Below are 13786 nucleotides of genomic sequence, written 5' to 3'. Positions count from 1 at the left end.
ATTCTTTGTTCTGTAGCCTAGTGTTAGATTACGCGGCATCTGAACGCGGTTCGTAGCCCAGGCATTTGCGCGGCCATGAAGCGCTTTACACACAAATAATTAGTACCAGTCTCTTCATACGCCTCTAAGCGCCCCCTTTAGGAGGCACCACGTATTTCTTAACTGGTGATAGGACATTTATGGCACGTGCGACAAGCCTCAGAAGCAGTGTGCGCGAGTGCAGCTCCCAAATACGTGGTTTTGAATGTTGGCTTCCCCACAGAACATTAAATTATGCGAAAAAGCCCTCTTCTGTGCAACTTTTTCTTGTACTAGTGAAGCGCAGTAGGCTGAAAATAACTATCAGTTTGCAAAACCGAAAACCTCCACAAGCCAATGGCAGTTGCTAATTAACATTATATATATATATATATATATATATATATATATAACATGGGATGCCAACAAACAAAGAAGCCAAGGACAACATAGGGCAAACCATGTGTACTTACTAATTGAACTAAAGAAATTATTTTTGTATGAGAACGTCTGAAATTTCGGACGCAAAGAACCTTCGCCGTATTTATGTTTTACTACAACAATTAACCTTGGGGTTGTTAGCCAGCGCCACCCCATCACCAACCTTGGTGGCGGATGTGGAAACCCCTTTCTTCTCGTTCATTGTGTATATATATATATATATCAACGCACCGATGGCGAGGGATGGGAGACCGCAGTGTCCAGCTCCTACCAAGCCGATCAAACACGGCTGGTGGACTGGGCTCTGAGAGTCGCCGAGGGCCACAAACTACCGGCCACCCTACGCGCTCCTGAGCCCCCTCACAGGTAGTGTTGTAAGTAAGGCTCAAGTAATAATTATTTACCACCACCACCACTCTAGCGATTCCTTGTAGCCATGTGTTAATCAATCCGCATTCTTTGTGATACCATGACACATGAACGAGGTGGCCTGAGATCACTTAGCCGACGAAAATCCTATGCGCTCATATGATAAGGATACACTTGATCTTAGGCGTATAATTGCATGACTGATACATACATACATATATATATATATATATATATATATATATATATATCGGCGCAGACAGACAAAGACAGCGTCAGAGATATTTTTTTTTCAACTATGGCATCCAAGTAAATTGCGTTTCTTGCACTGCAAGTGAAACACCACGTACTCAATCACCATTAGAATTTACTGTGACGGACGCTGGTATAAAACGATCACAAAGTGCTCCTTCACGATTTCCGTAACCCTGTGCGGAATCAAGGTTATTGTGCTCATAATTACGACAGAGGATAGAACGAATGTTTCTTTTTTGTTCTTCTTGCTTGTTTTTGTGTTTTTTCGAATAAAGAATTGTTTTGCTTGAAACGTTTGCCAAAGCAGTGAAACAGACATATGAACAAACATAAATAGCATCCATAAATGGTTACAAGATTTTTCAAGCCTTGTCATAAAAAACATAGGCGTGCTCCTCGACCTTTTCTGTGCAAACGGTCATCTGCTTAATAGACACCTTGACAGTGGCGTTGACCGTAAATCACTTTTTTTTTATTCTTTTAGCTTGACCGCGCCCGCACGTTGCAGTCGGGGATACTTGCAGTAGTGGCTGCATCTCGGAGAATTGGGTGCTATAGAGCAAGAAATTAAAAAGCTACATATCAATCTTGTCCCTTCGAGCTGAAACAGTGCTCTCATACCTTTTCAGTATTATGGCGGGTTTTCTTTTTCCCCAAGGCCTTTTCGGACTTTCTAAATGATCAAAAAGTCAGGCGCTCATAAATTTACTAAAGGCGCATTTACAGTCACAAACATAATTAAAAAAAGTTTTTGGAGAAGAGGAGCTTTTTCGAGAGTCTTCACCTGTCAGGCTGTTTACCGGGTAGTATGTCGACGCAGGATTGTATACCCCGCAGCGTAATGGCAAATGCAACCAACGCTGCATTGATACGCGTCCCTGGTACTTAAGCCGACTTAGGAGGAAGAACATCGCGGCTGACGCAAGCTACAGCTTAAACAACTTTCTTATACCACGAGGCAACCTGGCTCTTTGCTTGCGTTAATGGACATTTCTAGCACACAATATTTGAATTTTCTTCGAAGCTCTCTCTTAGGAAATCGCAATGCCTACGCATTTTATTCTTTCTTTTTTTTATTCTCCCTGTGTTAATGCACACTGTGATCATAGAATATATTCTGCATGCGTTCAATAAAGTTAGTTCGAGAGTGCATGCGTGTGGTACTTTTTTTTTTTGTTAGCTTTGCTTGTCTTAGTGTCGGCTCTCTTTCTCGGTCTTGTTGGCGACAGCGCATTTAGTCAATTTACACCCTTAGCAGAGTAGTTTGTCCGGTGTACGCATGCTCAAAGGGCTATCGGATACTTCACTTTTTGCTACCTAATGCAAAGTGTGCACGAGCTTTCTGACCATCTGCACGCGAGTCTCATCTTAGTACGGAGCGTGTAGTTCCGCCGCCCTATATCTAATAACCTTTGTACTGGGCTAGACAGTTGCTGTTATTTGAAAATATCGATCATTGCCAGTAATAACAATCTGCCTACGCTAACGCAACGTTGTGTCACCCCTTTAACATTATGACCACGTAAAACCCCCCAAAGCTGGCAAGGCACAAAAATATGGTTGCATAGCGCAAAACATGGACCAGCTCGCCTGGTTAATTTTACCTTGGCTCAGCCTTTTATTCCCATAGCCTTGTATAACGTCTACGTCAGTCGGATAATTTTTCGGCGTGAACATCAAGTCAATGCTCTTCTTCATCATCCTGGAATCTCTAACTGTTGCACAATACAAAAAACACCATCATTGCCTTTATTTTATTCCAATGCCACCTGCGCTTGCTTTTTTATACACGCTTACCATCGTCAAGTGATGTTAAACTGGTCACGTAGGAAGACTTACTTTCTGATAAGTGTATACGAACCACCACCGCCACCCATTTTTCATCTCTGCAAGCTACTTTGAATTCTGTATTTTTACGTGTCGAAGCCACGATTTAATTATGAGGCTCGCCACAGTGCGGGACTCCGGATTAATTTTGACCACCAGGGGATCTTTAATGTGCCCCCAATGCAATAGACACGGGCTTCTTTTTTTTTTTTTTTTTTTTTTTTCATTTCACCTTTCGCCTGTCGGAATGCGGCGGCCGCGGCCGGAATTTCATCCCGCGATATCGTGCTTAGCAGCGCAGCACCATAGCTCCTAAGCCACCGCGGCGAGTACACACACACACAAGCTGCTTTGCTTTAGAGATAATTCATTTCCTGTGTGCACCCATGTTAAAATCAATAAGGAGCGTAGGCGTAAGAAAAGTGGCTGCAGTAGCCATCAGCAGCAGCAGTATTCGTTATAGCTGATCAAGTAAACACGTCAGTGCGCGTCACCTCATCTTCTCTTTTTTTTTTTTTTAATCTAGAAGTTTAGAGGTCACGAATTACAATTCACTGTCGCAATAAACATGCATGCCGCATACTTTTATTCCAAGGAACTGCAGACCCTTTTCGCAGAAATCAAAGGTAGTAGGGAGACCACTTCTGCATTTTCTAGCGTGTCTTCGATAGCCACAGTAATCAACTTTCGAGTCAGTGTACACTCAGTAGCGTCGCATTTCGTTTTTATAAAAAAAAAAACACATTCGGATCACCGGCCCAACCTAACGGTACACGTTATTTATTGGCGGCAGGCGCATGACGAAAAAGGAAAAACTACTACTTCACCATTGCTGACGGAACGTGGCACATTGAATATACCGTCAAACATGGTAGTGCCTTAGTAAAGTGGTCACGTGATAGCAGTGCTCCGTAGTCTGAAGTTAACTCGAGCGCACTGGGTAATCGTAGTGATCAATTGACCCGTAGCTCAGTTTCTGTACATGCTTCGTAAAACAAATTCACGTCCGTAAATGCGGAAACCACGGCTAAAGGGGCCCCCTTCGGCTATACATCATTGCATCGGGCAGTCTCCCAGCCGTTTGCGAAACACAGACGCGGGCTTCCAACTCGAATCCATTATTGGATTGAGAAACAATACGAATGCCTCTCAATGTACAGCTTAGGCGCACTAACCTTGAGAATGTCTCTTGGGAACTCCCTCTTGGATGTGCTATATACGAGGTGCAATGTATGTGATGGCTCATTACCGCCCCTATCCCCCTGCCCTGTTTCTAGGCTGTCTCTTTACTTAACCTAGACGCTTGCTATATTATGTAGCATGAAGTAATGCATTGTTAATGGTAAAACATGACCTCACCTTTTTTTGCAACATTATGTAATGCTCTTCTCATGAGATATGAGTTTCTTTTATTTCATGTAATTGTGAAAGGTTTTGATTTTTTTTCATTTATATTGCTTTTTATATCACTTTCGATTTTGAGATAACCGTCGCAATTATTGAAGGACAGCAACCTCTGCTTATTACTACTAATTCATGACATGCGTTGGCACATAAATAGGCGCTGCTGAGCTGCGCCATTAGCTGACTGAAGCAACAAAATATTGAATGCTTCTTAATTTACGAAACTGCGCCAGAGCTTAAGTTCAAATTACGTTAAATAGAAAGAAACAGTTGAGCCCTCGGCCAGAAGGGCAGTTGAGGCTATTTGTAGACTGCAGTGGTTCGATGTCGCTCTAGGAAAAAAATGAATTCTTGAACGCCCCGAACGTGCTTGCTGCTTACTCGTTCCGGCATTTTCTTTTCACTTGCAAACGTGCGGGACCCACAACCCTAAGTGAGAATTTGTTGCTGATAAACGACCGTGCAAATCTTAAATGATATTACGAAAAAGTAATTAGCACTTGATGCATTAATAACGACGTATGGAAATGCAAGCAACCGTCTCAATATTACCACAGAATAACTGATGCTGCATGTAACTATATGTGTGTGCGTGCGTGCGTGCGTGCGCGTGTGTGTGTGTGTGTGTGTGTGTGTGTGTGTGTGTGTGTGTGTGTGTGTGTGTGTGTGTGTGTGTGTGTGTGTGTGTGTGTGTGTGTGTGTGTGTGTGTGTGTGTGTGTGTGTGTGTGTGCGTGTGTGTGTGCCTGTGTGTGTGTTTCATGCGGTCTGTTCTGCAAACAGATGCCCTTAAGAAGCCAGATAGCGTCATTCAGCAATATGATAATCAGTTACGTGCTGTGATTGTGTTTGTCGTTTTTTATTACTCCGTTCGGTTGCGTGCGGCATCATTTGGAGGCACAAACTTCAGTGCAGAGAGGAAATTAGCATCTTAATCATCCCGCTAGTTAGTTATTCTCTTCCCGAATACCATTTTCTTTTCCTTCATTCTTCTTGCGCCCCTCAGCAACCCTTAGTATCTAGTCCTCCTTTTTTTTTTGAAATGCAGTTTATTGTCACCTGCAATTGCATATTCTCCGAAGTTAGATTTATGAGTCTGATTTTTTTTTTAAACTAAGATCGGGAACAAGAGCAACGATGAAGCAAATAGGGATCAACTCTCATTATATACCTTATTCTTAAGGTATATATAGGCCCCTAACCTTATTCAACCTAACCCGCCGTGGTTGCTTAGTGGAAATCGTGTTGGGCTGCTAAGTAAGAGGTTGCGGCATCGAATCCCGGCCGCAGAGGCCGCATTTCGATGGGGGGCGAGATGCGTGAACATTCGTGTACTTTAGATTTAGGCGCACGTTGAAGAACCACAGGTGAACCACAGGAAGAACCAGATCGGGATTTTGGCACTTAAAGCCTCATTATTATTATTTTTTTCACTCAAGCTAGCCTAAATTATTTTTCAAGCGTCTCGTGCCTATTAGGCCACTTGTGCGGCAGAATTGCAAGCCTAGCAAATATCGCGTATTCCTCATATTTAATGTGGAATCTATTTGCCTTCAACTGCAAGTGACGGCGCCGTGTGTTACCTAATAAAAAACAAACGCGAAGCATCGGAAAAAGAAAGTTTATGCAAAGTGTCGTCGTTTCGAGCCCGTGCGCACAGTGCTCGAGATGATGAATTCTGGAAACTAGAGCTGTCTGCGCGCGTACGTAAGTCGCCCACTAGCATGAGGACAGGGAATAAGCGCTTCGAGGAGGGTTGATGGGGGGGGGGGGGGGGGCAGCAACGCGGTCCCAAAATGTGTCTCGTTCCGCAAGGTTTACCCCGTGCCGTCGTCGGAAGGAACGGTGCATTTTGTTCTGGAGCGATTGCCCGTGCTTCGTTCGACCTTGGCTGCCTGCCTCGTAGCGTCTCTTACTCTCTTACTCCGGCTCGCCGGCGGCACTCAGTCTCTGCAGGATCGCCCCGAGCTCCCTGCGGGATGACTCGTGTGGACCGGACAAGATAACCCGCCACAGCCGCCGCTGCTCCCCGCCGCCGACCCATGCCGTACGCAGCCTCGAACACGGGCTCTTTTCACGGCGGGCTGCTATGTACTTCCTCCGCTGCGCCCGTTCCCTTCCAGTCTCACTCCAGTGAACTGTTCTCTTCTCTATAGCCGGTCTCCGTGCCGTGTGGGAAGAGTGCGAGTGGCTTTTATTCGTGCTGAAATGACTGCGCTGGAAACATGCTGCACGTCTATTCATCAGACGAGTGTCTTTCTTCCTGCCACTTGCCTCCTGGGACCGCGAAGTGTATGGCTGTTTCGTTTCCCGTCTGCCTGTCGCCGCTTTCGAAGAGCGAATGCGGAATGCTGCAGCCGTAACGGCTACGGCGCACTGCTTGAGCCGCGGCGTTTGCCCGAGGCCGCTGTGTGTTCGTGGCGTGACTACTGTTAGGAGTAACCGTAGCGACCGATGGGTTTTCAGCTTGGCATTTTGATATGGTGCAGACATCCTGTGGATATTGGCGAGTTATGTTTTAACGTTTCCTTTCTAGTATTAATAGTTTCTTTTTTCTTTTACTGCGAGGAAGATGGTAACCTTCAATAACCTAACTTGCCATTGCAATTTCCTTGAATTGTCTTACGGAATCCGAAAGCGACTAGCCCTTCACATGTGATGCCATTGACGCATCTTTTAAGATATGAATATACTCATACTGACGTAATTAATTTTAGCTTCCTTAGTCCTTGAAATGGTAAATCTGCGAATGCTAATCCTGCGTACAGTGTCAAAGTTCAGACTTCCATAATTGTTTTTTACCAACTTTCTTCAGCGTACTAGCTCTGACTGCACTCAGCGCAACGTCACAAGGCACAGGTGACGGGCGGTGTTATTTGGAAGCCTGCATTCTAGGAGGACCATGGCATCAAACATTGCGCTTACACGGCTTTATTAAGCCACACTGTTCACACATTCAATGAGATGCGCGATGCAGCGTCGGTGGAGATTTTGTGGGGGCCATAAGAGCCACGAAAAGATTAGCAAATTAGAAATCTGTTACTTCAAGGTTCCTCCCGAATTGCCTATGACAAAGGCCTATGGCAAAGACGAGTCCATCCACTCTTAACCTCGGAACCTTGACTAATGATGCGCACATTCGATTTTACGTGCACTTCTGCAGTAAAGGCAACGCTGTCAACTTCACTTAATGTAACTTATACTAAAGGTGCGCAGTAATTTGTCATGGTCCCGGCACCATTTCTGGAGCAGGGGTAACTCGGAAACTTTTTCACAATCCCCTTTTTTTTTTGTTGGGTTTCATATGTTGGAGTATCATAGAAATTTATACTCAGACCGTAATCTGAAATGATCCACTTCGGCGATACTATCGCCTTGGCGATATATCGCCATCAGGCGCGTGCTGATTGGCTGGTTGAGCAAAACCGGATGACGCAGCTCATCCGGCTTTGCTAAAACAGCCAACCAGTGCGCGCAGATGACGAAGGCATGGGCTAGGCGATAGTATCGATGAAGTGGATCGTTTCACAATACGGCCGCAGTAAAATTGTGCAATCTCATTTCCCGCAACCTCCAAGTAACGCACTGTGGTCCCACAAAGAAGTAAGGTATATCTCTGCGTCAAACTGACATGTAGTACAACGGCAAGACAAGTCGTAACACGCAGCTTCATTTCAAAAGCATGTTTTGTTACCGAGTGCGCAGGTGGGGTGAGGCAGCGTGCATTTTACTAAGTTGTGATAACGTGATACATCGATCTGGTACAGAAGCATAACAACTGCAAATCACTGGGGCATAATGAACGTTCAGAGTGCGGCTGTAACAAGCCCACGGTGGTACTACAACAAATTAAACTTCCTTACATGAATTTTTATATGTTTTGTTATAATAACGCTTGGCGTCCTGCTTGTTCAAAGGCAACATGCGCAGACTCTGTAGGTAAAGCTAAACATTACTTCTGCATGACCTCCTACAACAAAACATTGTGGTGATATATCACCAACGGTGGTGTGCGTACCGATGATTCCTTATGCGGCTTTCTGCGATAAGGTAGGCGATATTTATCTAAGATCATTTGGAAAAATGGGCCGTCTTTACAAAGCGAAGTAAATGTACACTTAAGTAAAAAAAGATAACAGATTATAACAAGAAGCAACATTACTTAGAGGAGACAAACGGTCACAAAACAACAACAGAGCATGCTCGCTGTATATAAAGTATGTTAGTCATTTGCCCTTCTTGTCGTTCACTCCTTACCGCTTCGGTTTTTGTTGACATGCACCAGCCCGTTTCACTATGCGCCACATATCATAATTTCTGCAGTCAATTGTGCTCAGAGTACCAACAATGTGCGAGTTTCTTTATAGCACATTTTACAAGCATGCAGGGTAGCTTCATCAATCACGTATATCTTCACAGAAATCGTATACAAGTTTCATTACACATTGAATACGAGCAACGATTGAGCCCTGCTATGGTACAAAAAATTTATAGGCGAAGTTCAACACATGCAGCTGTTGTGCAAAAAAATTTTGAGCTATTCCACTCTGTGAAGGCGGATGACCAGCGAAGCTGTTTGGCACATGACACAAGGATGACACAGAATTTCTAAGAAAGTTACGAACTCATTTATTGTCTTGATCGGTGGTCATCGTGACGAAATGTACAGACACACATTTGTTGTCTTGATTGGTCGTCATTATTTGTCTTGATTGGTGGGTCACTATTATTAGGACATGATGCTGGTAACGAAGGCCTTGTGGTCGCTATCGCACACACTGATCGGCTCGGGTACAACCTGGCAAACGTTTTTAGCCAGAGTCGCATCTATACACGACCGGTGGTGAGTGGTGGGGTTCGCGCAATTTTTCCTGGCCCATGAAATCAGAGCACTGCAACACAAATTGCGTAAACCACTTCTTGTCCGGTCGGGAGGTCTTTAATTGGACAACGGCGATGATGGGCGCGTTGTTGTCATTTCTGGCCCAGTCAAAGGGCGTTGACATGAGCATCTCGATCTGGCTCTCGGGTGCACCCGGAGATATGTGCACAGTGTACGCCACAATTCTTTCCGTTGTGCGAACGGCGCCCACATAGTCGCTAACACTTTCATATGGCGAGGGGTGCAGGATGTACTGTACGTTACCTTCCCATAGCAACTGCAGAACACAAACGAAATGCGCTGCTCGGGGCCAGCCATTGCTTACGGGGGTAGGAGCCATTGATGATGAAAGTTCTCGACATGCTGTTCTGTATGTTGTATGCGTTATTAGAAAGAATGTAAGCATTCTTCGCTTCACTTTGCTGAGTGTTTGTAGCCTCTGCGTTACGGGGCTATGAACCGTTGCATTCTTTATTGCTTAGAGAGGTATGAGGGCTTACGGGCTCTGAGCCATTGATGCTGATATGTTTTGTTGACGCACACGAAAAATTCACGTAACCCTAGTCATATATAGCTTCGCTGTAATATGGCGTATAAAGAAAATACGATCTTCATATATACACAATGTGCCAAAATAAGATGAACAAGGCGTGCTAAAATTTTTCGAAATAGGTATTGTGAGAAAAAAGTACAAAAAAATTGGCTAGCAATGCCAAGAAACATGGATTTTAGTTGAAGTTGTAGTATGGATATGCATAGAAATAATTTCAGGGAAGAGACTTACGTACAAGGTCTGCTTTTAGGCGATCTTTCAGAAAACCACCCTAAATTTCATTGGAGGAGTGGTGTTTTTGTTATCCTTGAAGGCTGCTTACTTGTAGGGCCTCCTGCAGTGTCCCTATAAAGAAACATCACAGGTTTCTCTCTTACATCATGCTGCTTACGTTAGTCTAAAGTTCAAGATTCTTGCAGTGGGTCTCTTACGTTTTCTTAGATACATATTAAATACCGTTATGGAAGTTAGTCGCGCAGCATACGAATCACAAATACTATTAACTTGCAGATATCTATCACCGAATGCATAAAATTGAATATGGAATTACTTTAGTTGTCCTTGAGCTATATGTTCAATGCATTTGATAGCACAAAGTGTATAAATATTGATATTGTATTCATTGTTTTACCCAGGTATACGCCACTATGTTAATGCTCCCAATTACATTTATCGTTTCCGCACGTCCAAGACATGAAGTCTGCTTAAAACAGAACTTTTATGCCATAGCAGCAAGGATGTCAGCTCTATCACAGGGCATACGGCTGCACTAAACTATCTGTTATGCGCCAGGAGTAAAGTTATCTTAGCTGCTTTGACCATTCAGTCGTTAAATTAAGTCATCAGTCTTACCAAATATCATGACATAGCTCACTGAAAAGCATGACCACTAATGCCCACAGTTAGGCACTAGCTGCGTATTGTGCCGTATTACTTAGTTTTAGTTCTAAGTGACAAAATAATGTCAAATCTAAGTTATGACGCAAATTGGACAAGACGAAATAATAAATGTGCGCCCACGTTTACGACATGTTCATTAGGATATTTTTCGTCATTTGTGGGGATGGGCAACTATCACGCGCCTCCTGATATGTTGTTTTCTCGCATAGCTCCCGTCTCCTGTAATCCGGCTTTACGGCGGCGGTAGGTATGCTTGAAGGGTAGTACGGGAGATGGCGCGAGTGTTGCTCTGCTAACGCCAGCTAACGGCGGGATCACTTGGGCGCAAAAAGGAGAAGGCACTTCCTCTTTGGCTCGGGTTCCGCAAGCGGCGCGGACGTTCGGCGCGTGCGCCGATCCATGCTTCTGCGAGACCGCCCCGCGAGGCCTACCCCGGAATGGACGAACACGATCGTTCGAACGCGCCACCGTTCGCGTGACCGTACGCGCGAACGACCAGGCGTTGGTGTCCAGCATGGGGCGAACATATTCGCTCGTTATCCGGTCGCGGTGAGTCGGACTTCCGCGATTTGTCGCGCGCCCATCAGCATGTTTTGTGGATAGAAACTCGGCTAGCAGGCATTAGTCTATGAAAGGTGCAATAAACGCCCTTGCGATTGTTTGCACTACTGTGTTGTCGTTCCTTCGTCCCAAGAGCATGGGTGAGAACCTCACACATTAAAGTAGTATAATCTCAGGGCTTTCCATTATCGTTCCCACCGACTAATCTTCTTCGACATATACACTAACATTACCAATAATTCGTGATTAAAGAGCACCGTTAGACCAGCAATAACAAGATATCGTGCAAAACTATGAGTAGACGACAACCGGCAAACAGTCGCTGCTAAATTATTTCAAAATGTTTGGTGTCCTCCGACCAACGTGAGAATGTGGAAGCCTTTGTAAACACTTCTTTGTCTCCAACATAATAATTGGGCTACATTATTTTTATATGTTGCTCAAGTCCACGAACATGCACCGTTCGGCAAGGCCTCTCTGATAAAAAGTGCGCGCGCGTCTATGCAAACACCATGGAGGTGAGCTTTGAAAAAAAAAAAAACATTATTGCCTGTAGGTGATGATGTGGCTTCCACAACGCAAGAAGGCGCGCGCAAAGGTCGGCGCCGTGAAAGATGACGAATCGCGTTGGCTGCACGCACTTATGTCGACCGTATAGAGGGTGTTTCACCTAACTTGAACCAATGAATTAAAAAGAAAAGCGATTAACCACAACTCAATGAAACCAATGACATATGGTTTGCCGTCATGTTTCGCTCCTTAGCCTATTTCTATGTTGCGCCTAATTAGTTAATTAACTACGATCAATAGTGCAATGGACGACCGCAGTCACGTGGTTTTATTTCATATTTCACGGGCTTTCTTTAAACGTGGGAAAGAAATCGCCACGCAGCATGTATACTGCCACAAAAACTTGGATCAGTCGCTTTGCAATGTCCTCTACAACGTAAAGAAACGCACTTGGCCCTAAAGTGAATATTTAAAAAATTCTTAATTGATGTTAGTTAATGAACTAATTAGGCGCAATATAAAAAATACCCCAAGGAGCGCCACATGACGGCAAACCATATGTCGTTGGCTTCATTCAGTTGCGGTTAACCACTTTTCTTTAAGTTCTTGGTTCAAGTTACGTGAAACAACCTGTATAAAGGTATCGCACAAAGGACCCTTAGACTTCCGTCAACCAAAGGACCAGGCAGGATTCCGCAAAAGCTACTCAACAATAGACCATATTTACACTATCAATCCGCTGTGCGATATCAGGTGATAGAGAATTGTGCGGAATATAACCAACCCTTATATATAGCTTTCATTGATTACGAGAAAGCATTTGATTCAGTCGAAACCTCAGCGGTCATGGAGGTATTACTGAATCAGGGTGTAGACGAGCCGTATGTAAAAATACTGAAAGATATCTTCAGCGGCTACACAACCACCGTAGTCCTACATAAAGAAAGCAACAAAATCCCAATAAAGGAAGGCGTCAGACAGGGAGATACGATCTCTCCAATGCTATTCACAGCGTGTTTACAGGAGGTATTCAGAGACCTGGATTGGAAAGAATTTGGGATAAGAGTTAATGGAGAATACCTTAGTAACTTGCGATTCGCTGATGATAATGCCTTGCTTAGTAACTCAGGGGACCAACTGCAATACATGCTCACTGACCTGGAGAGTCTAAGCAGAAGGGTGGGTCTAAAAATTAATCTGCAGAAAACTAAAGTAATGTTTAACAGTTTCGGAAGAGAACAGCAGTTTACGATAGGTAGCGAGGCACTGGAAGTGGTGAGGGAATACATCTATTTAGGGCAGGTAGAGACCGCGGATCCGTATCATGAGACTGAAACAATCAGAAGAATAAGAATGGGCTGGGGTGCGTTTGGCAGGCATTCTCAGATCATGAACAGCAGGTTGCCATTATCGCTCAAGAGAAAAGTTTATAACAGCTGTGTCTTACCAGTACTCAACTATGGGGCAGAAACGTGGAGGCTTACGAAAAGGGTTCTACTCAAATTGAGGACGACGCAACGAGCTATGGAAAGAAGAATGATGGGTGTAACGTTAAGGGATAAGAAAAGAGCAGATTGGATGAGGGAACAAGCGCGAGTTAATGACATCTTAGTTGAAATCAAGAAAACGAAATTTGGCATGGGCAGGACATGTAATAAGGAGGGAAGATAACCGATGGTCATTAAGGGTTACGGACTAGATTCCAAGGGAAGGGAAGCGTAGCAGGGGGCGGCAGAAAGTTAGGTGGGCGGATGAGATTAAGAAGTTTGCAGGGACAACATGGCCACAATTAGTACATGAGCGGGATAGTTGGAGAAGTATGGGAGAGGCCTTTGCCCTGCAGTGGGCGCAACCAGGCTGATGATGATGATGATGATGATGACAAAGGACCCTATCAAGGTATATAAAAATGTCGAAGCCGCAGAGGTAAACCACGTAAAGGTCAACATGGTCTAAAACCTGTAAAATGAGGTCGTGATCTCTCCGTAGTGCTTAGAAACCTTTAAGCTATCAAAAAGAATTAAAACAAAACAACAAGGTTTATAACTTGTAAAGTGCAAGTCATTTG

This window comes from Dermacentor andersoni, chromosome 5 (assembly GCF_023375885.2).
Source record: "Dermacentor andersoni chromosome 5, qqDerAnde1_hic_scaffold, whole genome shotgun sequence".
Taxonomy (NCBI): domain Eukaryota; kingdom Metazoa; phylum Arthropoda; class Arachnida; order Ixodida; family Ixodidae; genus Dermacentor; species Dermacentor andersoni.
The sequence above is the reverse complement of the archived record's forward strand: the minus strand, read 5'-3'. Positions refer to the sequence as shown.